The following is a 26,120-nucleotide window of genomic DNA, read 5'->3' as shown; positions in this document are numbered from 1 at the left end:
ATGGAGTTTTAAGTTTTCAAAAAATTATGATACAAGAGCTTATATTTGGGTTTATTTGGGATTTGACAATAAATTTTTACAAAAATAAAATATTTTAAATAAAAACAAATATGCAAAATTATTTTTAAGAATTACATTCGGACGAAATTGACTATCTTTCTTGTAGAACTAACATTTCTATGGAAATTACATTTTGACAAAATTGTCTACATAATCTAAAATGTATAAAAAATTTACTACAAAAAAAACTCTGAACACCTTCTTACAATTACATTAAAAATTAAAAAAAAAAATCTGGATTAAAATAAAATTTTTAATTTTTTTTTTTATTTTTTAAAAATATTTTTTTTAAATATTATTTTTTAAATCCATTTTTTTCTTAAAAAAATATTTTTTTTAAGATTTTATTTTAAATACTTTTTTTAAATATTTTTTTAAAAATATTTTTTTAAACAATTTTTTAAAAATATTTTTTAAAAATATTTTTTTTTAAAAATATTTTTTTAAAAATATTTTTTTAAAAATATTTTTTTGAAAATATTTTTTTTAAAAATAAAAAATATTTTTTTTCAAAATATTTTTTAAAAATATTTTTTTAAAAATATTTTTTTAAAAATATTTTTTTATTTGCTTTGCTATTCTTTGATTAGAAAACAATGAAATGATGCTATGGTGGAGGGTGTACATTATTTTATTTTATACTAGCCGAACGGAGCCCGCTCCGAGTGGGTACACTTCGCCCTGAATGTGGATATCGAATTTGTGCCACTGTATACCTATGTCCGCCAATGACGCTGAAACCTGCGTTCGAATCCTGGCAAGAATATCGGACAACATTTGAAGCGGTGGTTATCCCCTATTAATGCTGGCGACATTTGCGATGTACCATGCCATGTATGGTCATGTACAAAATTCTCACCAAAGTGGTGTCGCACTGCGGCACGCCGTTCGGACTCGGCTATAAAAAAAAGGTCCTTTATGATTGAATTTAAACTTAAATCGGAAAACACTCATTGATGTGTGAGAAGTTTGTCCCTGTTCGGTTCCTGGGCAAATTTTTACTCTTCTCCCAAATGCATATCTTTTGAGTTCTATATTGCCATATTGGTAAATATTTTCGGTTTAGGGGCTATTTCGGGGGTGGGGTGGCCACCCAATCCTTTGGCCATTAAAGTAAATATAGAACTCGTGCTCGACTCTCAAATACATTTCATATGAGCCCCATATTGGCATGATCGACTAATATGCGCTTTTGGGGAAGGCGACCTCCCATTACTTGGACCTAATTTTTTATGCTACATTTGTGTTTGAGTTAGTGGTGGACCCAGGGTCTTTGTCCTGAAAATGAATATCAATTTCCCGAATATCAATCAATGTCCACCCCAAATAGCGTTTGTGGTGGATATTTTGAAGTGGGACGGCCCCCCAAACACTGGCTCCTCAATTGGATATCAAATTCGTTTTTTTCTCTCAAGCACCTTTCGTTTGACCTCTATATTGTCGTGATTGGTCTGGTTATCCATTTGGCGGGTTTTGGGCGGTCCTCGAGGCACCCGACCCCAACAATAGAAACCATGTTTTGTTTTTGGTGACTGTGAGTGTGGAAAAAATTTCGAATGAATCACATTACCAATCTCCGAGATCTGGTGTTTTTGAAAATTAGAGCAATGAGAAGTGCTTTTTAAAGAAGGCATGGCACCGCAAACATTTCGACTCAAATGTGGATATCAAGTTCGTGCTTCACACCCATATCCCCTTAATTTGAGCTCTCCCCATATTGCTCTGGTCAGTAAGTATGAACCGTTTGGAGGGTGTTTTGGGGATGGGACGGCCACAGACACTTTTCCCTGAAAATATATATCAAATTCGTTCTTTATTCCACAATATAGTTGATTTGAGCGTCCATATTGCTATAGTCGGAAATTAAGTTCTACTGAGAGGATGATTTGGCTCAAAAATTTAAAATCAAATTCGTTTTCTACTCTCAAATACCTTTCATTTGAGTCCCATATTATCATAAAAGGTCAATTAACCTATTCGAAGTATTTTTAGTAGGAAAAGCGCCAGCTAGACTTGAATGCAAATTTTAATGTCATATTCGTAATCTACTCCCAAATACCTTACATTTGAGTCTCATATAGATCGATATATAGATCGACTAATATGCACTTTTGGGGAAGGCGACCTCCCATTACTTGGACCTAATTTTTTATGCTACATTTGTAATCTACTGCCAAATACCTTTAATTTGATCCCCATGTTGACATAAACATTCAATATGTCTGTTTGGGGGAGTTTTGGGGTTGGGGCGAAACCAGGGATACTTTGACTCAAATCTTAGTACCACATTCATATTCATCTCTCCAATACCTTTCATTTGATACCCATATTATTCCGAACGGTTCACTTTCGTCTTTGGGAAGTGTTTTTGGCAAAGGGGAGGGTCCGTCCCCCTTTCGATATATAAAGATTATATTTTTGTGTTTATACGGAACAAACAAAGAAACACAATTTGATTTTTATACCCACCACCATAGGATGGGGGTGTACTAATCTAGTCATTCCGTTTGTAACACCTCGAAATATTTATTTAGGACCCCATAAAGTATATATATTCTTGATTATCGCGATATCCTGAGTCGATCTAACCATGCCCGTCCGTCGAAATCGCGATAGCTGTCGAACACGTAAAGCTAATCGCTTAAAACTTTGCACAGATACTTAATATTGATGCAGGTCGTTGAGGATTGCAAATGGACCATATCGGTTCAGATTTGGAATTAGTTCCTATATAAACCCATCTCCCGATTTGACTTCTTGAGGTGCTGGAAGCCACAATTTGACTGAAATTTTGCACATAGTGTTCTGTTATGATTTCCAACAACTATGTCAAGTACGGTTCAAATCGGTCTATAACCTGATATAGCTCCCATATAAAACGATCTCCCGATTTGATTTCTCGAGCGTAAATTTTGCACATAGTGTTTCCTTATGACTTCTAACAACTGTACCAAGTATGGTTCAAATCGATCTATAACCTCATATAGCTCCCATATAAACCGATCTCCCGATTGGACTTCTTGAGCCCTTACTAGCCTCAATTTTTGTCCGATTAGGCTAAAATTTTGCATGCGGTGTTCTGTCATGACAACCAACAACAGTGCTAAGTACGGTCAAAATCAGTATATAACCTGATATAGCTACCATATAAACCGATTTACCGATTTGAACTCTTGAGCCCCTGGAAGCATCAATTTTCATTCGATTTGGCTGAAATTTGGAGCATAGTGCTCTGTTATGACTTCCTACAACTGTGCCAAGTACCGTAGCCTGTAACCTGATATAGCTCCCATATAAACCGATTTCCCTTCTTACGCCCTTACAAGCAGCAATTTGAAACTTTTCAAATCGGTCTATAACTAGATATAGCTTCCATATTTTAGCAGAATTCATGGTAGTGGGTTCCCAAGATTCAGCCCGGCCGAATTTACCACGCGTTTACTTGTTTTATATTCATATCGTTTTCTTTTTGTACCCACCACCGTAGGATAGCAGGTATATTGATTTAGTCAATCCGTTTGCAACACATCGAAATATCAATTTCCGACGCTACAAGTATATATATTTCGGATCGTCGTAAAATTCTAAGACGATTTAACGATGTCCGTGTGCCTGTACGTCTGTCCGTCCATCTGTTATAATCACTCTACAGGCTTCAAAAATTGAGATATTGAGCTGAAATTTGGCACATATATGTCTTTTTGATGCACGCTGGTTAAGTTCTTAACCGGGCCAAATCGGCTCATAATTGTATATAGCTGCTATATAGACCGTTCTCCGAAAACGAGTCTAGAGCCCATAAAAGCTTTATTTTTTATCCGATTTCGATGAAATTTAAAACAATGAGTAGTTTTAGACCTACCAACATCTCTCCCAAATATAGTTCAGATCGGTCTATATTTAGATATAGCTGTCATATAGACCGGTCTGCCGATAAAAGGTCTGAAGCCCATAAAAGCTTTATTTTTTATCCGATTCCGTTGAAATTAAAAACAGTGGGTAGTTTTAGGCCTCCTAATATAGGACCCAAATATGGTTCAGATCGGACTATATTTAGATATATATGTGCCATTTACACCGATCTCCCGGTTAAGGGTCTGAAGCCTATAAAAGATTTATTTTTTATCCGATTTCGCTGAAATTTCGACAGAAATAAAATTTTAACAAAATGGTGACAAAATTGTTAGTAAACATTTTTTTTTAATTTTGTTTGTTCTTTATATTCATATCGTTTTCTTTTTTGTCATTATTAGAAGAATTATTTTTCCTTATGTAGGTCAAATAGTACATTAACAACAATAAGCTATTAAAACTAATGATACAAAAATAAAAACACATGTAGTAGTATTGGAGCCCCAAAACTTTAATTAGATCTTTGAACTAGACCTAAATTGAAACTCAAACAGCTAAACTTAGCCAGGTCAGTTATTTTGATGTTCATGCATTCATTATCCTTTCATTCTTTCTTTAGCCACTTCAACCACCCCTAAACAATACCAAAAAAAAAAACTCACACAAACAACGTCATGACAACAATAACCACCTTGACCCCAATACGGAAACGGTAGCATGAAACATATTACATTTGTTATAAATTATTGATGGCATTGTTTTAAAAAATGTACCTACCCCCCTCATAACGGGGGGGTTTATTTGAGTTGTTCTTTTGTTTGACATATTTTAACAAATATTTGTTCATTAATGAAATGAAAAATATGTGAAACTGGAAATGTTACAATTTACGTTTTATATGCAGTTTTTGTTTTGGCGTGTTTTTTTGTTGTTGTTTCGTCGTTGACTAATTATTAAAACAAACACGACTTTTTTAATGGGAATAAAGCAAAAAAAAAAGCTAGAAAAAAGTGGACAACAAGTAAAGTGAAAAAAAAAATTTAAATAAAATATCAGGGCGGCTTGTATGCCATTGTTCCGTATACGATTTGCATGCTAATATGGTGTGTGTTTTTAGAAACCTGTTTTCGAAATTAATTCATTACAAAATAAACAACAACAACATCAATAAAAAAACAAAATTAAGGCTTGCTCTTAGTTTGATTCATAAGCGTTTTCTGGGTCTCCACATCCCTTCAATGCTTCACATTATGAAGAAAGCTTAATTAATCGAAATTGTCCAAATGTTCTGAATATTGAATAGTGTTTTGGCCATTTCCATGAATTTGCATTTTTCTCTTCTTCTTTTTGTTTTGTTTTTATCCCCCATTCTTGTCTATTGAAATGGCCCTCAAACATATTTATATGGCGATCATCAGTTTTTTTTTTTTTTTTTTTTTTTTTTTTTTTAATGAAAAAAAAAATAATTAGGTCAAATGTGAACCTTAACTTTCTTCCACATATGGAGGTTTATGGCTCCTAAGATTGTTATTGTTGGTTTTGTTTTGTTTTGCTTGGTTTTTTTTTGATTTTCTCAAGCACTCAACTCAATTTCACTTTCTCAATACTAATGACCAGTAGCAGTAGTATTATCCAAATAACCATACTCTATTCAGTTTTGATACTTTTTTCTTTAATTTAATTTTACATAAAGAGTAAATGATTTTAAATTTTGATAAGAATGTTAATGGGGAATAAAAGTTTATCGTTAAAGAAAGTCAGGAGTGGGGAATTTTAAAAGATTCCATGACAAAAAGAAAATGAGATTTTTTGAGAAGAATAGAAAAATTATAAAAAGTTAAGTAAAATAAAAAATAAACAAATAACAAAAATTAAAAAAAAAAATAAAAATTAAAAAAAAAAAAATAAAAATTAAAAAAAAAAAATTTAAAAATATATACAAAAATATATACTCTTTGTCTCGTTTTCATTGCTTAAATCGTACGAAAGATATTTATTCATCATTTCCACACTTCATTTCTATTGGGATATCACAATGGGCCAAAATGGCCTTCAAGTGATCTAAAATTTATAGTGGGATACCAATTCAATCTTAACCTAAACCATCTGCTGGAAGATTGGAGAAGGCTTACGGGACCAGAGACATGCAATATGTGTACTATAATCCAACTGGCTCGAAGACCTCAACAAAGGTGTGAATTCAACGAATTCAACAAGGTGAGGCTAAAGGTGTTCAGAAGTGGTAAGCATTGGGACTCTGGAAACGACTCAGCAGTTGTTACTGAAGACTTGTCTGAAGAAATATCATCCGCATAGCTAAGGCCTGGCAGATTGCTGGAAACAGAAAATTATTCTACTTCGATCACAAGTGGGGGAGAATGTCTGAGAAAGGATCCCACAATCCCTGCGTGAAAGGGACATTAAGTTTGATTAGGCTCAAGGTGTGCCCTAGAGATAAAGGAGGGAACTCAAAAGGTATAGCAGCAGCTGGGGAATCTTTTGAGTAGGAATCGGGAATCGTCTAGTGTCCAGCGCGCTAAGCACGAGTGGTATTCTGCTTTCTCAAGCATTTGTGCTACTTGTGATAAAACTCAAGTAGCACAGTTCAAATGAGTTTACTGAAGATACACTCCTATCGGACACTGAGACAATGAGATTAACGCAACAGCCCTGGAAAATTTAAACAAAGAGCATGATTTAGTTTCTGCAGTTTTGTTTCACCTATAGAGCCACTACGACGGTCCTGTAATGTGATTTTGTGTTTCCCAAACATCCCATTGCGGAACAAATTAGAGGGAAACTAACTTCTCACAATATCAATTGAGTGCTGCCCGATTCAAATTTAAGCTCAATGATCATCCTGTTTTATGCCGAGTCCAAACGGCGTGTCGCTGAAAAGTGACACCTTTTGGTTGAGAAGTTGTACATGGCTGAAATACTCACAAATGTTGCCAGCATTTGGTAAGGGGATAACCACTGCTGAAAAATGTTTTAAGGTGTTCTCGCCGGCAAGATTTGAACCCGGACGCTTGGGCACGATAGGCGGGCATGCTAACCTATGCACCACGGTGGCTCCCGAGGGTCCTGTAGGTCCTCCTGATCGCAGGATTTAACGTTGTTCTTAGAAAAAACAAAAACAGTAAGGAAGGGCAAAAGTCGGACGCTGCCGACTGTATAATACCCTACACCTACCCTATAAGTACAATGTGGGAGCTATATCTAATTCTGAACAAATTTTGATGGACCTCGGCGAGCAAATATGTTCAAACTGTAATAAATATGGCTGACAAATGACACCATTATTGGAAATTACCCAAAATCTGACCAACATATATATGGGAGCTATAGCCAATTCTGAACTGATTTCAAGCAAACTTCTCATATAATGTGGTAGTCGTCGAGGAAAGTGTGGTGCAAAATTTCGGCAAGATTGGTCAAACAATGCGCTTGCAGCGGCTCATGGGGTGAAAGTCTGACGATATACATATATATGACAGCTATATCTATATCTGGACCGATTTCTATGAAATTCGCCAGTAATATCGAGAGTCATAAGGAAATCCTTCCTGCCAAATTTCGAAAGAATCGCTTAACAAAAGACCATTATATTGCAATATTACTGCAAATCGGACGAACATATATATGGGAGCTATATCTAAATCTGAACCGATTTCGAGCAAACTTCTCAGATAATGTGACAGTCGTCGGAGAAAGCGTTGTACGAAGTTTTGGGAAGATTGGTGAATAAATGCGCTTGCAGTGGCTCTAGGAGTAAAAACCGGGCGGCATATATATTGGGTTGCCCAAAAAGTAATCGCGGATTTTTCATATAGTTTCACAGCTTGTGACTCTGTAATTGCAATCTTTCTGCTGTCAGTTATCAGCTTTTACTTTTAGCTTGCTTTAGAAAAAAAGTGTAAAAAAAGTATATTTGATTAAAGTTCATTCTAAGCTTTATTAAAAATGCATTTACTTTCTTTTAAAAAATCCGCAATTACTTTTTGGGCAACCCAATATATATGAGAGCTATTTCCAAATCTGAAACGATTTTCGTGAAATTCACCAGTAATGTCGAGAGTCAAGAAAAAATCCTTCCTGCAAAATTTTGAGTGAATCGGTTAACAAATGACCATTTTATTGCAGTATTACTGCAAATCGGATGAACATATATGTGGGAGCTATATCCAATTTTGGACCGATTACTATGAAATTCATCTGTAATGTCGGGAGTCATAAGAAAATCCTTCAAGATAAATTTTGAGAGAATCGTTTAACAACCGACCATTTTATTGTAGTATTCCTGCAAATCGGACGAACATATATATGAGAGCTATATCCAAATCTGAACCGATTTCTATGAAATCCATCTGTAATGTCGGGAGTCATAAGAAAATCCTTCATGGCAAGTTTTGAGAGAATCGTTTAACAAATGACCATTTTATTGTAGTATTACTACAAATCGGACAAACATATATATGAGAGCTATATCCAAATCTGAACCGATTTTTTCCAATTTCAATAGGCTACGTCTCTAGGCCGAAAAACATGCCCGTACTAAATTTAAAGACGATCGGATAAAAACTGCGACCTGTACTTTGTACACAAATTAACATGGACAGACGGACAGACAGACGGACATAGCTAAATCGAATCAGAAAGTGATTTTGAGTAGTATCCGTAGTTACATCTTAATAGGGGTGGTCTCGATCATATTTTGGTCAGGTCCCGAGAACTCATATACACAGTTTCAGGGAAATCAGGTAAGAAATCCACTTTTTATGGGATTTAGATTATGGGCTTCAGACCCTTTATCGGTAGATCGGTCTATATGGCGGCTATATCTAAATAAAGTCCGATCTCAACCAAATTTGGGTCGTACGTCGAGATGCCTAAAACTACTTACTGTTTCAAATCTCAGCGAAATCAAATAAAAAACAAGTTATAGTTCGATTCGGGCCATAAATGAATGCTGATTATTGTAGAAGTCATTGTGTAATATTTCAGTTCATTTGGATAAGAATTGCGCCTTGTAGGGGCTCAAGAAGCAAAATCGGGAGATAGGTTTATATGGAAGTTGTATCAAGATATTGATCGATTCAAGCCATATTAGACACGTATGTTAAAAGTCATGAGAGAAGCCATTGCACAAAATTTCTGCCAAATCGGATAAGAATTGCGCCCTCTGGAGGCTCAAGAAGTCAAAATCCCAGATCGGTTTATATGGCAGCTATATCAGGTTATGTACAGATTTGCTCCATACTTAACACAGTTATTGGAAGTTATAACAAAACAACTCATGCAAAATATCAGACAAATCGGATGAGAATTTCGGGCTCTATTGGCTCAAGAAGTCAAGATCCAAGATCGGTTTATATGACAGCTATACCAAATTATGAACCGATTTGAATTATACTTAACACAGTTGTTGGTAGTCATACCATGTCATGTTGTAAACGATGGAGACAAGCAGCGCAAGTCGAACAATAAAAATATAAAACACCACTACAACGAAGCTGTGCAACAAAGTACATATAGTGGCTGGTTAAATGGTATTTTGTCTTGCTTATGGATATATTGTTGTTGTAGCTGTTATATGTTGGCTTTCAAAGAGTGCCTTTCAACAATAAATTCATACTTTGGGTCGTTGAAATTCAATATTAATTGTTGCAGAAAAATTAACAAATTTTGTCGGTGTTTTTTTCGACAAAAGTTGTTGTTTTTCCAAATTATTTTTTTGTGTGTTTATATTCGCTTAGAGTGCCGAATAAAACCATGGATTGGGCCAAATTCTGTTACATGGCGTCTCACTGCTTTGAATTTTAGAAAAAGGGGCGTTAGTTCTGATGTTGACAGTAATTGGTAAGAGTGTTAAGGGATCTCTTCCAAATTTCGTAAATTTTGGGTAAGAAATACGGCTATTGTGCCTTCAAAATTGGCTTCAGTGACTTCATACAGAAAATTGAGCCATATGACAGCTAAATACAATTATGTTCAGATATGGTACATACTCAGGATGTTGAGGGGTTACGGTAACGGCGAAAATGGGTAGTAAAAATGTATTTCTGGGAATAAACCCCTAAATCGGGAGATTGGTTTATCCAAACTCGGCACAGTTGTTTATTGTAATCGAGGCAAACATATATACAAGTTTTATGAACTCACGATTTCTTATCGGGAGATCGGTATAAATGGTGGTATATCAATATATAGGCCATCCTTGAACTTTAAGCAATAAAGTGATTTCAACAAGCGAAAGAACTTGCCTGGATACTGGAATCTGTGGGTATACCTCTAGCGACATGTAAGCTAGCTTTTATGGACCAGGCCCAAAGGACAACGAATAATAGATGGTCACAAAGAGAGGGCTGTGAGCATTCCAAAACTATGTGGCCTCATCTAGACTTGAAGAGGTCTACCGCTTTGCTGTTATTGGCTAGAACAGACGTCTCAGTCATTGTCACTGTCTAATGGGAAAACATGCTGACAGACTGAAGGTTGCCAGCAACGACTTTTGCAGAAGCTGTGCGGGCTTCGAAGAAGAAGAAGAGACTATAGAACACCATCTATGTGTGTGTCCCGCACTAGCAGTCAGAAGGTTCTCATTTCTTTGAGAACCTGTCTCATTTAGCGGATTTGAACATTCGCAAGTTATTGAGCTTTTTAAAGCGATCTGGATGGTTCAACGGTAGGAACTAGAAGGCATTTTCCTTCTTCTGTTCTTGTGGTATTACAATGAACGAAAATGTCTAAGTGACCTAACCTATTGGGTTGCCCAAAAAGTAATTGCGGATTTTTTTAAAGAAAGTAAATGCATTTTTAATAAAACTTAGAATGAACTTTAATCAAATATACTTTTTTTACACTTTTTTTCTAAAGCAAGCTAAAAGTAACAGCTGATAACTGACAGAAGAAAGAATGCAATTACAGAGTCACAAGCTGTGAAAAAATTTGTCAACGCGGACTATATGAAAAATCCGCATTTACTTTTTGGGCAACCCAATATATCATATAGAAACATATACCGCATTTTTGGCTTGTAGAACATTTGGTAGGTTTTAGTCGGGTTTGGTAGGATTTTTCTTAAATTTTGGTAGGAAATACTTTCTAGAGTGGCAACACTGTTATAGACACCTACAGTTTTAACACGACGCAGAAATACAAATGTCAAATCCCAACCATTTACACCCAAATCTGTAAAAAAAATAGATAAACCGACAAGTGCAACAATCGCGGCAGTATAAGTGTTGACTTAAAAGTATTTGGAAGAAGATTTCAAATTTAGGGTCAAATATTCGAGGGGCTACCTTAGTTGACATGTAGGCCGATTAGTACAATATGGGACTGAAATAAAAATAAATAAGAAATTGAATATATCAAACCCATAATTCCTTTAAATTTGCATTTAAAAAATACTTTTTACCTTTTCTGCCTAGGAATGTTTCAAAACCACAATCTTGACAACAAACTCCTTCTACAAATATCGTTTTTATTTTGTGTTGCCATACAAAAATAGTACTTGCACGCAAGCTACTATGTCTACTATTTACACACACACAGACACACACACACACATAGCTAGATACACCTTTAAGTACTTGGTTCATAAATGGTAGCAAACTCTCAAGCAAACTTAAATCAAGACATCTTGTTTTGCCACATTTTTTTTTGCTGTTGTTATTATCATTTTTTTTTATTATTTTTTTTTTTTTATTATTTCTTGAAATTCAAAACTTCAATGTCATTTTTGTAAGCAAACAATGCAAAAAGCTACAGAAATAAATCCCAAACTCAGCCATAAACCCTTCACCACACATAGACGACCGACCCTCTTGCTTTATTTTTATTTTTATTCGCTCTCACTAGTGCTAACGACTAGTCAACGTCAAAACCCCTACCTCAACTAGGTTTATATAGAAGCATGGAGAAGAAAAAAAAATCGAAATAAAAAAAAATATTATTATTATGGTTTTAGTTTAAACCGCAGTCATGTAAAAGAAGAAGAAATAGCAAATGAATGCAAAAAAATATGAAAAAAAAACCGAAAACGATTGAGATTTTATTTTCAATCTAAAACCACAAAATAACATCGAACAATGGATCAGATATTTGCAATCATTACGGCTTTTATGGTCTGAGGCTGTTCTCAGAAGGCAGCAAGCAGGGGTGTATGAATAGAAGGGTAAAGTGTTGTATAAACAAGAAATAACTAAAAAAAAAAATAACCCCAAATGCTTGGCAAGAACAATTTAAAGCTTCCCACAGCAAAGAAAATAGATAAGAATTTGCTTTTCAACAATGGTGGTTATGCCCTCACAAATGCTGGGGACATGGGACTTGTGGCCTATAACATCCATTTCAAATAAGGCCAAAAAAAGTCCAATGTTAGATATAGCCCCCATACAAAACGATGCCTAAATTCAAATCTGGGACCCCCAAGACAACATTTATAACCCACTAGCCGAAACAGGCCCGCTCCGCTGCGCCTTCTTTAACACCCTAATATCTTTTTTGGGTGGGGACACTTCGCCCTGAATGTGGATATCGAATTCGTGCCATTGAAGCCTATGACCCTGAACGCGTTCGAATCCTGTCGACAACATCGGACCAAGCGGTGTTTATGCCCTCTTAATGTTGGCGACATTTGCGAGGTACAATGCCATGCATGGTCATTTAAAAAAATGTTGCCAAAGAGGTGTCGCACTGCGGGACGCCTTTCGGACTCGGTTATAAAAAAAAGGTCCCTTATCATTAAGTTTAAACTTGAATCGGTAAGCACTCTTTGATGTGTGAGAATTTGCCCCTTCTCGGTTCCTGGTGGTAATGTTTTTCCTTAAGGTAATGTTCTCATAGCGATGGCACCTCAAACATTTCGACTGAAATATGGATATTAAATTCGTGCTGCACTTCCAAATTCCTTTAATTTGGGCCCCATATTGCCATGGCCGGTAAATATGAATCGTTTGGAGGGTGTTTTGGGGCTGGGGCGGCCACCGGCACTTTGCACTGAAAAAAACCTTCCATTTGAGTCCCATATTGTCATAATGGGTCAAACATTGTAACTCATTTGACGTATCTTTAGGAGGAAAAGCGCCACTAAGACTTGAACGCAAATTTTAATGTCGTATTCGCAATCTACTCCCTAATACCTTTCATTTGAGTTCCATATAGCCATGGTCGGCTAATATGCCCATTTGGGGGTGGGCGACCTCCCATTACTTGGACCTAATGTTTTATGCCATATTTGTAATCTACTGCCTAATACTTTTCATTTGAGTCCCATATTGACATGAACTTCGAATATATCTGTTTAAAGGAGTTTTGGGATTGGGGGGGAGACCCCGCTGGGTGCATTTTCATACCATATTCGTTTTCTGATCTCCAATACCTTTAATTTGATACCCTTATTGTGCCCATGGGATTACTTTCGAGTATGGGAGGCGATTTTGGGGTAAGGGGGAGGGTCCGCCTCCACCCGATATCTAAAAATTTTATAGCCTATGCTTCCTTCCAGACAAACGTACACAATTTATGAAAATTTTAAAAAAATCGGTTAAGCCAAATATCATACAGTCATAATGGGTCTGATGGCGTTTTTGAGGGGTAGCGGGTCCCCATATATTTCAATCTGATTTTTTATGTCAAATTCGAAATCTACTCCCGGCGGCCCGGTGGGTACATAGACTCACATTTTAATACCATATTCGTATTATACTCTCCAAAACCTTTCATTTGATACCTATATTATCCCGATCGGTCCACTTTTGATTTTGGATTGTGTTTTTGGCATAAGGGAGAAGAGTCCGTCCCTCTTCCGAAACCGAAAAATTATATAGCCTATGTTTCCTTCCAGACCAACCTATACAATATGCGAAAATTTCGAGAAAATCGGGGTTTCAGTCTATACGGAACAAACAAACCAAGTCCCATATATCCCTGATTGGCTAATGTACCCATTTTGGGCGTTTTTGTTGGGGTGGGGTGACCCCCTATACTTCGACATGAATTTCTATGTCAGATTCGTTATCTACTCCCGCATACTTTTCATTTGATACCCATATTGTCCTTATCGGTCCATTTTTATTTTTGGGTGGTATTTTTGGGGTAAGGGGGAGGGTCCGCCCCCCTTCCGATATCAAAAAATTTTATAGCCTATGTTTCCTTTCAGACCCACCTACACAATCTATGAAAAATTCAAGGTTCAGCCGTTTTTGAGTCAAACAAACACAAATTGAATTTTAATTTTATATATAAGAAGATTTGGCTTAAGTTTTGAGTATAAAAGATTTTAAGACATTAAGACCGCATATTAAATAGTTTACCATAGACTCATATCAACAAATTCACGGATTTGACCCCAAAAGTCGACTCTCGTTTTATTTCAATTTGACTGAATTTTGGTGAAATACACTTATGCCCCATAACACCCATGCCAGATTTTACTTCTCGAAGGCTCAGAAATTCCTTAGTATTTCTCTCATTTCTCTTACATATCTCTATTCTCTATGATCATATCTCACCCAATCATTTTTTTCATCTTCAATTTCTCTCTCCGCTACTAATCATTTCTCTCATCAAACCCCCTTTGTGCTCTCAGAGTTAAATCTATGCTCCTTCAGTTTTTATTTCAATTGATTTTGCTACGCTTATGGTTAAACTTTATTGTTTTAATGTGGGCAAACAATTGAAGCAACATTTTAACAAAATCAAATCAGTAAATAAAGGTGCCATAGAAACCAAGCTTTACAGAAAAATGTCAAAGGTGTAAAGAGGTATGGCTAGTATTTATCATGAAAGAGCAACAACCACGTTAGCCTTGATTGGAATAGTTAAACAATTTTAAGTGTTGTTAATATTTTTGTGAAATTTACTTTGCTGTTATTATGTTTTACATATTTTCAATATTATTTTACTTAACTATATTTTTCATTAGTTAATTATACCCTACACCACCACTGTAGTACAGGGTATTAAAACTTAGTGCATTTGTTTGTAACACCCACAAGGAAGAGATATAAACCCATTGGTAAGTATACCGATCTACGCAGAATCTCTTCCTGATTCGATTTATCTATGTCTGTCTGTCTCTCCGTCTGCCCTTGTTAATTTGTGTACAAACTACAGGTCGCAGTTTTCATCCGATCGTCTTCAAATTTGTTAAAGGCATATTTTTGGACCTAGACCCGAAGCCTATTGAAATTGGAAAAAATCGGTTCAGATTTGGATATAGCTCTCATATATATGTTCGTCCGATTTGCAGTAATACTACAATAAAATGGTGATTTGTTAAACGATTCTCTCAAAATTTGGCAGGAAGGATTTTCTTATGACTCCCGACATTACAGGTGAATTTCATAGTAATCGGTCCAGATTTGGATATAGCTCCCACATATATGTTCGTCCGATTTGCAGTAATAATGAAATAAAATGGTCATTTATTAACCGATTCTCTCGAAATTTGGCAGGAAGGATTTTCTTATGACTCTCTGACATTACTGGTGAATTTCATAGAAATTTGTTCAGATTTAGATTTAGCTCTCACATATCTCAGAGCCACCGCAAGCGTCATTTGTAAACTGTAGTTATCAGAGTTTGAAGTTTATAACCCATCTGAAAACATCCGCCGAGTTCCATCAAAAAGGTTCACAATTAGATATAGCTCACACTAGGGTGGGGTATTATTCAGTCGGCACCGTCCGACTTTTGCCTCTCCTTACTGGTTTCAATTTAATGATATTGTTTACTTTACTTTTAGTTTTAATTTACTTCAATTTATTTTATTTTATTCTTTTTTCACTTTATTTTATTTTATTTTATATTACTTTATTTTATTTTATTTTAATTTATTTTATTTTATATTATTTTATTTTATTTTTTTTATTTTATTTTATTTGACTTTATTTTTATTTATTTTATTTTTTTTTATTTTATTTTATGTTATTTTATTTTTTGTTTTATTTTATTTTTTTACTTTATTTTATTTTATTTTATTATATTTTATCATGGCATCAATCAAACGATATTTTTCCAGAGAATCGAGGAACATATATGAAAATAAATTTTCCGAAAAGAAAGCCCATAAAAATGAGGAATTAATTTTCAATAAAAGAAGAAACAACATAAACACACCATATTGTTGTTGGTTTTTTTCTTCTAAAGCATTCGTTGTGGGTGTGAATGCAAAGCCAAAGGTGGTAGTATTAGTGGTGAGAGTAAAAGAAACAAATAGTGCGAGAGAAAGAGCATCACTATTTAGATGAAGGTGTTGTGGGGGTGTGATGTGCGTGGCCCTACTTGGCATGTAGGTAAGTCAATGGCTTAATGCTAAGCTTCGTGCGTGTGTGGCATTTGATTTTTTGTTGTTGTTTGTATATCTACCGCCAATATGAACAACAACACAAAAAATCTTATAATAACAGTACAGGTCGTATGCATTAAGTGGGTGGATGAGACTTATTTATATTATTAAACGGCCAAGAGTTTTATAAAGACGATTTTGTGGTACATATTACGGCCAAACGTCAGAATGGATTATAATGAAATTGTCATCAATCAAAAGATATTTTCCCAGAGGAGCGACGAATATATTTGAAATAAATTTTCTTTAAAGAAAACCCATGAAAATGAGGAATTGATTTTCAACAAAAGAAGAAGAAGCATAAACACAGCAAATTGTTGTTGGTTTTTTTTTTCTGAAGCATTCGTTATGGGTGTGTATGCAAAGCCATAGATGGGAGTATTAGTGGTGAGAGTAAGATAAACATATGGTGAGAGAAAGAGTATCACTATTTGTAGTAGGTGAGGATGTTGTGGGTGTGTGATTTGCGTGGCCCTACTCGGCATGTTGGTCAGCCAATTTGCAAAGACTCGGCTTTGGGTGGCATTTGCAATGTTGTTGTTGTTTGTATATGCATCTATTGGGAGCCTAGTGCAAGAGAAAGAGTATCATTATTTCGAGGGCGGTGTTGTGGGGTAGTGATGCGTGTGACCCTACTTGGCATATAGATAATGATGGCATAGATGGCATACAAAATGGTACTTTTTTCTTCAGAGTGATATTAAGCTCTCAAGATTGGGATACAGCTGCACCTTGATCATAAATTTTGATTGACCAGAAGATTTTTTTCAAAATCGAACATTTAGGTATTAAAACATAAAAAATGGTTCTTTCTTGACGAATTGAGCAAAAGCGTTCAAAATTGGGATTCATTTATACCTTGATTATATGTTGGGTTGACCAAAAAGTAATTGCGGATTTTTCGGTAGTCGGCGTTGACAAATTTTTTCAACGGCTTGTGACTCTGTAATTGCATTCTTTCTTCTGCCAGTTATCAGCTGTTACTTTTAGCTTGCTTTTGAAAAAAAAGTAAGCGAAATTTTGTTTACATTTGTTTGTTTGGCGTCAATTTTAATATGGAGCCCACAAAGGAGCATTTTCGTCATATTTCACTTATTGGGCGACTTAATGGTTTTGCGAGAAATTGTTATTCTTGGTACTATTTGGTACATTCTTTAGAGAAGGGGACAGATTTCTGAAATTTGATACGCAATTATTACAAAACTTCATAATCCTAACTTCTGTCAAACCAGCAAAAATTTCTAGGAGCCGAACAAGGATGATTGAGAGATCGGTTTACATGGGAGCCTTATCAGGTTATAAACCGATTTGGATATGGTATTTGGCACAGTTGTTGGAAGTCATAACAGAATACTATGTGCAAAATTTCAGTCAAATGGGACAAAATTTGCGACTTGTAAGGGCTCAAGAAGTCAAATCTGGAGATCAGTTTATATGGGAGCTATATCTAAATCTGAACCGATATGGCCCATTTGCAATCCCCAACGACCTGTGCAAAATTTCAAGCGGCTAGCTTAACGCGTTCGACCTCTATTGTGACTTCGACAGACGGACAGACGAAATGGCTAGATCGACTGAGTACTTCGGGACGATCAAGAATATATATACATTATGGGGTCTTAGGCCCATACTCCGAGGTGTTACAAACTGAATGACTAGATGTATACCCCCATCCTATGGTGGTGAGTATAAAAATGCCACGCCCACCAGGCCAATGAAACGTTTTTATACCCTCCACCATAGGATGGGGGTATTCTTATTTCCTCATTCTGTTTGTAACTTCTCGAAATATTCGTTTTAGACCCCGTAAAGTATATATATTCTTGATCGTCATGACATTCTAAGTCGATCTAGCCATGACCGTCCGTCTGTCTGTCGAAAGCATGCTTACTTTCCCAGGAGTAAAGCTAACCGCTTAAAATTTTGCACAAATACTTCTTATTAGTGTAGGTCGGATGGGAATGTGAATGGGCCATATCAATCCATGTTTTGATATAGCTGCCCTGTATATCGATCTTGGATCTTGACTTCTTGAGCCACTAGAGGGCGCAATTCTTATTCGATTTGACTGAAATTTTGCGCGTAGTGTTTTGTTACGATTTCCAACAACAGTGCTAAGTATGATTGAAATCGGATCATAACCTGATGAAGATGTCATATAAACCGATGTAGGGTCTTGACTTCATGAGGCTCTAGAGGGCGCAATTCCTATCCGATTGGGCTGAAATTTTGCATGACGTGTTATGTTATGACTCCCAATAACTGTGCTAAGTATGGTTCAAATCGGTATTTGATCTAATATAGCTGCCATATAAACCGATTTGGGGTCTTGACTTCTTGAGGCTCTACAGGGCGCAATTCTTATTCGATTTCACTGAAATTTTGCACGAGATGTTTTGTTGTGATTTCCAACAACTGTGCTAAGTATGGTTGAAATTGGTTCATGACCTGATATAAATGTCATATAAACCGATTTGGGGTCTTGACTTCTTGAGGCTCTAAAGGGCGCAATTCCTATTCGATTTGACTGAAATTTTGCACGAGTTGTTTTGTTATGACTTCCAACAATTGTGCCGAATATGGTTCTAATCGCTCCATAACCTGATATAGCTGTCATATAAATCGATCTGGGGTCTTGACTTTGAGAGCTTCTCGAGGGCGCAACTCTTATTCGATTTGACTGAAATTTTGCACGAGGTGTTTTGTTATGACTTCCAACATCTGTGCCTAATATGTTTCAAATCGGTCGATAACCTGATATAGCTGCCATATAAACCGATCTGGGGTCTTGACTTTTTGAACCTCTAGAGGGAGCAATTCCTATCCGATTTGGCTGAAATTTTTCGTGACGTGTTTCGTTATGACTTCCAATAACTGTGCTAAGTATGGTTCCAATTGGCCCATCACCATATATAGCTGCCATATAAACCGATCAGGGGTCTCGACTTCTTGAGCCTCTAGAGGACGCAATTATTATCCGATTTGGCTAAAATTTTGTACAACGTGACAAATATGGTCTGAATCGGTCTATAGCCTGATACAGCTCCCATATAAGCCGATCTCCCTATTTTACTTCTTGAGCCCCTTAAGGCGCAATTCTTATTATATTTGCCTGACATTTTTCACAATGACTTCTGCTATGGTCTCCAACATTGCCTGAAAGCAGATACCGGGAAAAGAACTCGACAAATGCAATCCATGACGGAGGGTATATAAGATTCAACCCGGCCGAATTTAGCACGCTTTTACTTGTTTATGTTTAGCATCTTCGTTGAGCATCATTGACTCATTTTACCTTATACCTAATGCGTTTCGGTTTCCATTGCTTTGGTCATCTATCAGTCAGAGTGACAAAATTAAAAAAAATGCAACGCCCACCAGGCTAATGAAACTTTTTTTTCGTTTATTTTCTAAATTTAAATGTTTAAGTAACAGTTCTATGTTTATTCATCGCTTGATTGCCATTTTATTCAGCTGAGCTTAAAAATTTCCCATTTTGGGTCATAGTTGACCTTTGGATTTTATTGCCTTCCAATAGCGACACAGTGTCTATGCTTGGTACAAAATTAACCCCGCAATTCCACTCCCAAATTTTAAAGCAAAAAAAAAAAATACAAAGAGAAATAAAGGTAGAGAGCGATAGATAGAGCAACATGAAAATGATGTGTTTTTAATGAAATACAAGATAAAGAATGAGGATAAAACACAGGGAGACGTATGGCAAAATAAAAACACAAATGTTAGTCTTTCCCACATTAGGCACAATATGAGTCATTGGGGGAAAACAAATAAGTGAATAATCATTAACGGTGCTATAGACGTATTTGGGTGTAAACATTTGTTTGTATTTACTAACAATGATGGAGAACACAAGTGCATGTGCTATGAAATGTATGCAAATGATATAACAACATTTCCTTAAAATGTTTTTTTATAATTCTTATAATGAAAATAAAAATCAATTTTTCATAGATTTTTTTAAATCTCTTTATATTTGGAAAATAAATTATTCATTTAAAGTAGTGCTACTTTTTTGACCACACATATAGCTTAGGGTAAATAAATTTTTGCCATGTTCTGCCATATTTTGAAAAATATCTTATAAAGGGTAATTAATTTGTATTTGATTCCAGTATTTCAAAAAACACTTTGCAGCTCTGCTTCATTGGCTTTATGAAGTATGACTTGTGTGAGGCTATACAAAGTTTAGGCTAAATAAAAAAAGATTCTTAAAAATTTAAAACCAACTTATTTATTCTTGCTCCACAAATTGAACCAAAATTCATGTAAGCAAACAAAACCTCTTATCAGAATGTATAGTTCACAAAAAGATCCCAAAAAAAAAATTCCTGTGCAAAGTGATGATAATCCCAACAAAATGAAATGACTTTTTACTTTTTGCCATATTTGCATTCGTCGATGAAAAAAAAAAGAACTTTTCCATTTTCCGCCCCTTTCCAGCTGTAATGGGAAATTGTGTGAAAAACTTCATGTGATGCTCTAGTCATGTTAATATTCATCGTATGCAAATATCTTAGATGAGGACCATGATGATGACACCATCCCCATACACATCCACGTACCACCCATCCATCCTTCTTTCTAGGTTGCTTGAATATACCAAGAAAAAAGAAGCAAAAATACACATTCCATTCCATTACTCTAAAAATAAATCGTTAAAATACATTTTCGGTTCATTTTGCTTTCGAAAAAAAAAATGCTCTCGCCTTTTAGTTGAAATTATTTTGACACAAAAAAATGCGTTCAAATTTTTTTTGCGATGCCACTTCCAAACATGAAGCCACCAACAAGCATTCGTTTCAACATTATTAAGTGTGCGAATGAAGACAACGAACGCATAATTTTGAAATATTTCTGGGCGTTTTCCTTTTAAGTGACAAATCCTCACAGCCAGTGTCATCGGCATGAGCCAGTCAGGTCTACTGGAAATAAAATCGCATGAAAATATTCGCAAACAAACATATTTGGATATGGATTTTGTCTTAAATGAGGAAAAAAGAATATGAAACCAAAGTTTTTCAGAAAGAAAAATTAGAAAATTTTCTTAAAATAAATTTTCATAAAAAAAAATCTATAAAAATACAAAATTGGCAAAACCTTTCTATAAAAATAAACTTAAACAAGTAAAAGCATGCTAAGTTCGGCTGGGCCAAATCTTGGGAACCCACCACCATGGATTCTGCTAAAATATGGGAGCTATATCTGGTTATAAACCGATTTGGACCATACCTGACACCGATGTTAGAAGTCAAACAAAATTTCATCCAAATCGGACGAAAATTGAGGCTTCCAGGGCTCAAGAAGTAAAATCGGGAGATCGGTGTATATGGGAGCTATATGAGGGTATAGATCGATTTGGACCGTACTTCACACCACTGTTAGAAGTCATAACAGAATACTATGTGCAAAATTTCATCCAAATCGGATGAAAATTTAGGCTTCCAGGGGCGCAAGAAGTCAAATCGGGAGATCGGTTTATATGGGACCTATATTATGCGCTTGACCGATTTGGACCGTACATCACACCACTGTTAGAAGTCATAGCAGAACACTATGTGCAAAATTTCAGACAAATCGGATGAAAATTGAGGCTTCCAGGGGTGCAAGAAGTCAAATCGGGAGATCGGTTTATATGGGACCTATTTTATGTGCTTGACCGATTTGGACCGTACTTGACACAGTTGTTGTATGTCATAGCAAAACACTATTTGCAAAATTTCAGCCAAATCTTACAAAAATTGCGGCTTCCAGGGGCTCAAGAAGTTAAATCGGGAGATCGGTATATATGGGAGCTATATCAGGTTATAAACCGATTTAAACCGTACTTGGCACGTTTGTTGGAAGTCTTAACAGAACAATATGTGCCAAATTTCGGCCAAACCGGACAAAAATTGCGACTTCCTGGGCCTCAAGAAGTCAAATCCGGAGATCGGTTTATATGGGAGCTATATCAGGTTATAGACTGATGTGGACCGTACTTAGCACAGTTATTGTCATAACAACATATTATGTGCAAAATTTCGGATGAAAATGGCTGGTTTCAGGGCCTCAAGAAGTCATATCGGGAGATCGGTTAATATGGGAGCTATATTAGGTTATAGACCGATTTAAATCGTACTTGGCACAGTTGTTTCGAAGTCACAACAGAAAACTTTGTGCAAAATTTCAGCCAAATCGGACAGAAATTGCGTCTTCCAGGACTTCAAGAAGTCAATAAGTCAAATCGGGAAATCGATTTATATGGAAGTTATATCCAAATCTGAACCGATATAGCCCATTTATAATCACCAATGACCTACATCACTATTAAGTACCTATGCAAAATTTCAAACTGCTAGCTCTACGCGTTCGACCGTTATCGTGATTTCATCAGACGGACGAGCGGACATGGCTAGATCGACCCAGAATGTGGAGACGATCCAGAATAGTTTATGGGGTTCCAGATCAATATTTCAAGGTGTTACAAACGGAATGACTAGATTAGTATACCCCCATTTTATGGTGGTGGGTTAAAAATATGTTGCACTAATGTTTAACATATATTGTAAAGGGTCTAATGCCCATAAAAGTTGCATTTGTTATCCGATTTCGCTGAACAGTGAGTTATTTTAAGCCTCCCGACATCCCATCGAAATATGGTTCAGATCGGACTATATTTATACAAGGCTGCCATATAGACCGGTCTGGAAGTAAACATTAGCTATATAATTTTTTTATATTGGAAGGGGAGCGGACCCTCCCCCTTACCACAAAAGTACTACCCAAAAATAAAAGTGTACCGATCGGGAAAACATGGGATTCAAATATAGGGTATTCAAGAGTAGAGTACGGATTTCATAATAAAAGTTGGGTCCAACTCCAAAACCCCTTAAAATAGGTTTATATGACGATCATGAAAATATGGCATTCAAATGAAAGGGAGTAGATTCGGGAGTAGATTACGAATATGATCAGGAAGTAGGAATAGGCTTTATAATTTATTGATTGATTTATTGGAAGTGGACGGAGGGGGTCACCCCTCCACCGTTACCCCAAAAACACCACCCAAAATCAAAATTGGGCCGATAAGGCAAATTTTGCCCATGAACATTCTATTAAGGAACAGGGGCAAACTTCTCACATATTAGTGCAGTCCGATTCAAGTTTAATCTCAATGATAAGGGGCCTCCTTTTTATAGCCGAGTCCGAACGGCGTGCCGAAGTGCGACACTTCTTTGGAGAGAAGTTTTACATGGCATAGTACCTCACAAATGGAGCCAGCATTAAGAGGGGAAAACCACCGCTGAAAATTTTTTCTGATGGTCTCGCCAGGATTCGAACCCAGGCGTTCAGCGTCATAGGCGGACATGCTAACCTCTGCGCTACGGTGGCCTTCACCGATAAGGACAATATGAAATATGAAAAATATGAAAATATCAAATGAAAAGTACGCGGGAGTAGATAACGAATCTGGCATTCAAATTCATGTCGAAGTATAGGGGGTCACCCCACCTCCACAAAAACGCCCAAAATGGGCACATTAGTCAATCACGTATATATGGGACTCGGTTTGTTTGTTCCGTATAGGCTGAAAAACGGCAGAACCGATTTTCTCGAAATTTTCGCATATTGTGTAGGTTGGTCTGAAAGGAAACATTGGCAATATAATTTTTCGGTATCGGAAGGGGGACGGACCCTCCCCCTTATGCCAAAAACACAATCCAAAATCAAAAGCGGATCGATGGGGACAATATAGGTATCAAATGAAAGATATTGGAGAGTAGAATACTAATGTGGTATTAAAATTTTAGTCTAAGTACCCATCGGGCCGCCCCAACCCCAAAACTCCCCCAAACACACATATTGGACATTCATTTCAATTTGGGGCTCAAATGAAGGGTATTCGGGAGTAGATGGCGAATCTGGCATATGAAAGGTATTCGGGAGTAGATTATGAATATGATCAGGAAGTAGGAATAGGCTTTATAATTTATTGATAACGGAAGGGGGCGGACCCTCTACCGTTACCCCAAAAACACCACCCAAAATCAAAAGTGGACTGAAAAGGACAATATGGGTATGAAATGAAAAGTATGCGGGAGTAGATAACGAATCTGGCATACAAATTCATGTCGAAATATATGGGGTCACCCAACCTCCACAAAAACGCCCAAACGGACTCGGATTGTTTGTTCCGTATAGGCTGAAGAACGGCAGAACCAATTTTCCCGAAATTTTCGCATATTGTGTTGGTTGTTCTGAAAGGAAACATAGGCTATATAATTTTTCGGTATCGGAAGGGGGACGGACCCTCCCCCTTATACCAAAAACACAATCCAAAATCAAAAGTGGATCGATGGGGACAATATAGGTATCAAATGAAAGGTATTGGAGAGTAGAAAACTAATGTGGTATTAAAATTTTAGTCTAAGTACCCATCGGGCCGCCCCCACCCCAAAACTCCCCCAAACACACATATTGGACATTCATTACAATTTGGGGCTCAAATGAAGGGTGTTCGGGAGTAGATTGCGAATCTGGCATACAAAATCAGATCAAAGTATAGGGGGTCACGCCAACCCTCAAAAACGGCATTGGACCCATTATGACTATATGAACAGATTTTCTTAAAATTTTTATAGATCTTTTTTTATAGATCCTTTTTATAGCCGAGTCCGAACGGCGTCCCGCAGTGCGAAAATTTTTTTAAATGACCATGCATGGTATTGGACCTTGCAAATGTCGCCAATTAAGAGGAGATAAACACCGCTTTGTCCGATGTTCTCGCCAGGATTCGAATGCGTTCAGCGTCATAGGCTACAATTTTTCCAATATTTCGAAACATTGTCGATGATATTATTCGGGGAATTTATTAGCTATGTTTTACGCAAGATAATTGACTTGTTCACCACGTAGTTACCATGTATTTTATTAAAATTTGTTATATTGGGTTGCCCAAAAAGTAATTGCGGATTTATCATATGGTCGGCGTTGACAATTTTTTTCACAGCTTGTGACTCTGTAATTGCATTCTTTCTTCTGTGAGTTATCAGCTGTTACTTTTAGCTTGCTTTAGAAAAAAGTTTAAAAAAGTATTGGGTTGCCCAAAAAGTAATTGCGGATTTTTTAAAAGAAAGTAAATGCATTTTTAATAAAGCTTAGAATGAACTTTAATCAAATATATTTTTTTACACTTTTTTTCTAAAGCAAGCTAAAAGTAACAGCTGATAACTGACAGAAGAAAGAATGCAATTACAGAGTCACAAGCTGTGAAAAAATTTGTCAACGCCGACTATATGAAAAATCCGCAATTACTTTTTGGGCAACCCAATATATTTGATTAAAGTTCATTCTAAATTTTTATTAAAAATGCATTTACTTTCTTTTAAAAAATCCGCAATAACTTTTTGGGCAACCCAATAGATTAAAATTTTTTGACAACATTTGTTATAGAAGTAAAGTTTTGGTAACTGTTTTTTAATATATAAAAATTTTTATGATTTTTTTTCCACATGCCTTGCCAACTCTCTTCTCATTTTCAATTTCAATAGAAAAACTTGTATTTAGTGTCACAACTCTGTTGACATCATTTGATACATCTTCTAACACCTCATTATAACTTATGGCTATAGAAAGGAAAAAATATGTACAACAAAAAAACAAATTCTTGTTATTTTGCACTTTCTGAAACGCAATGTTTGCACTTGGCTGAAGTTAAGTCTGGGTATTTGTGTGGTGTTTAAGCTGCAAGATAATGGTTTTGCCAAGTGTTGCGTTACATTTGCGATTTGGTGCACGACAACTTGAAATAAATACAAAAGCATAGAAGAGGTAAAGTAAAAACAGATTTTTC

Source organism: Stomoxys calcitrans, chromosome 5 (assembly GCF_963082655.1).
Source record: "Stomoxys calcitrans chromosome 5, idStoCalc2.1, whole genome shotgun sequence".
Lineage (NCBI taxonomy): Eukaryota > Metazoa > Arthropoda > Insecta > Diptera > Muscidae > Stomoxys > Stomoxys calcitrans.
Note: the sequence above shows the minus strand (reverse complement) of the source record.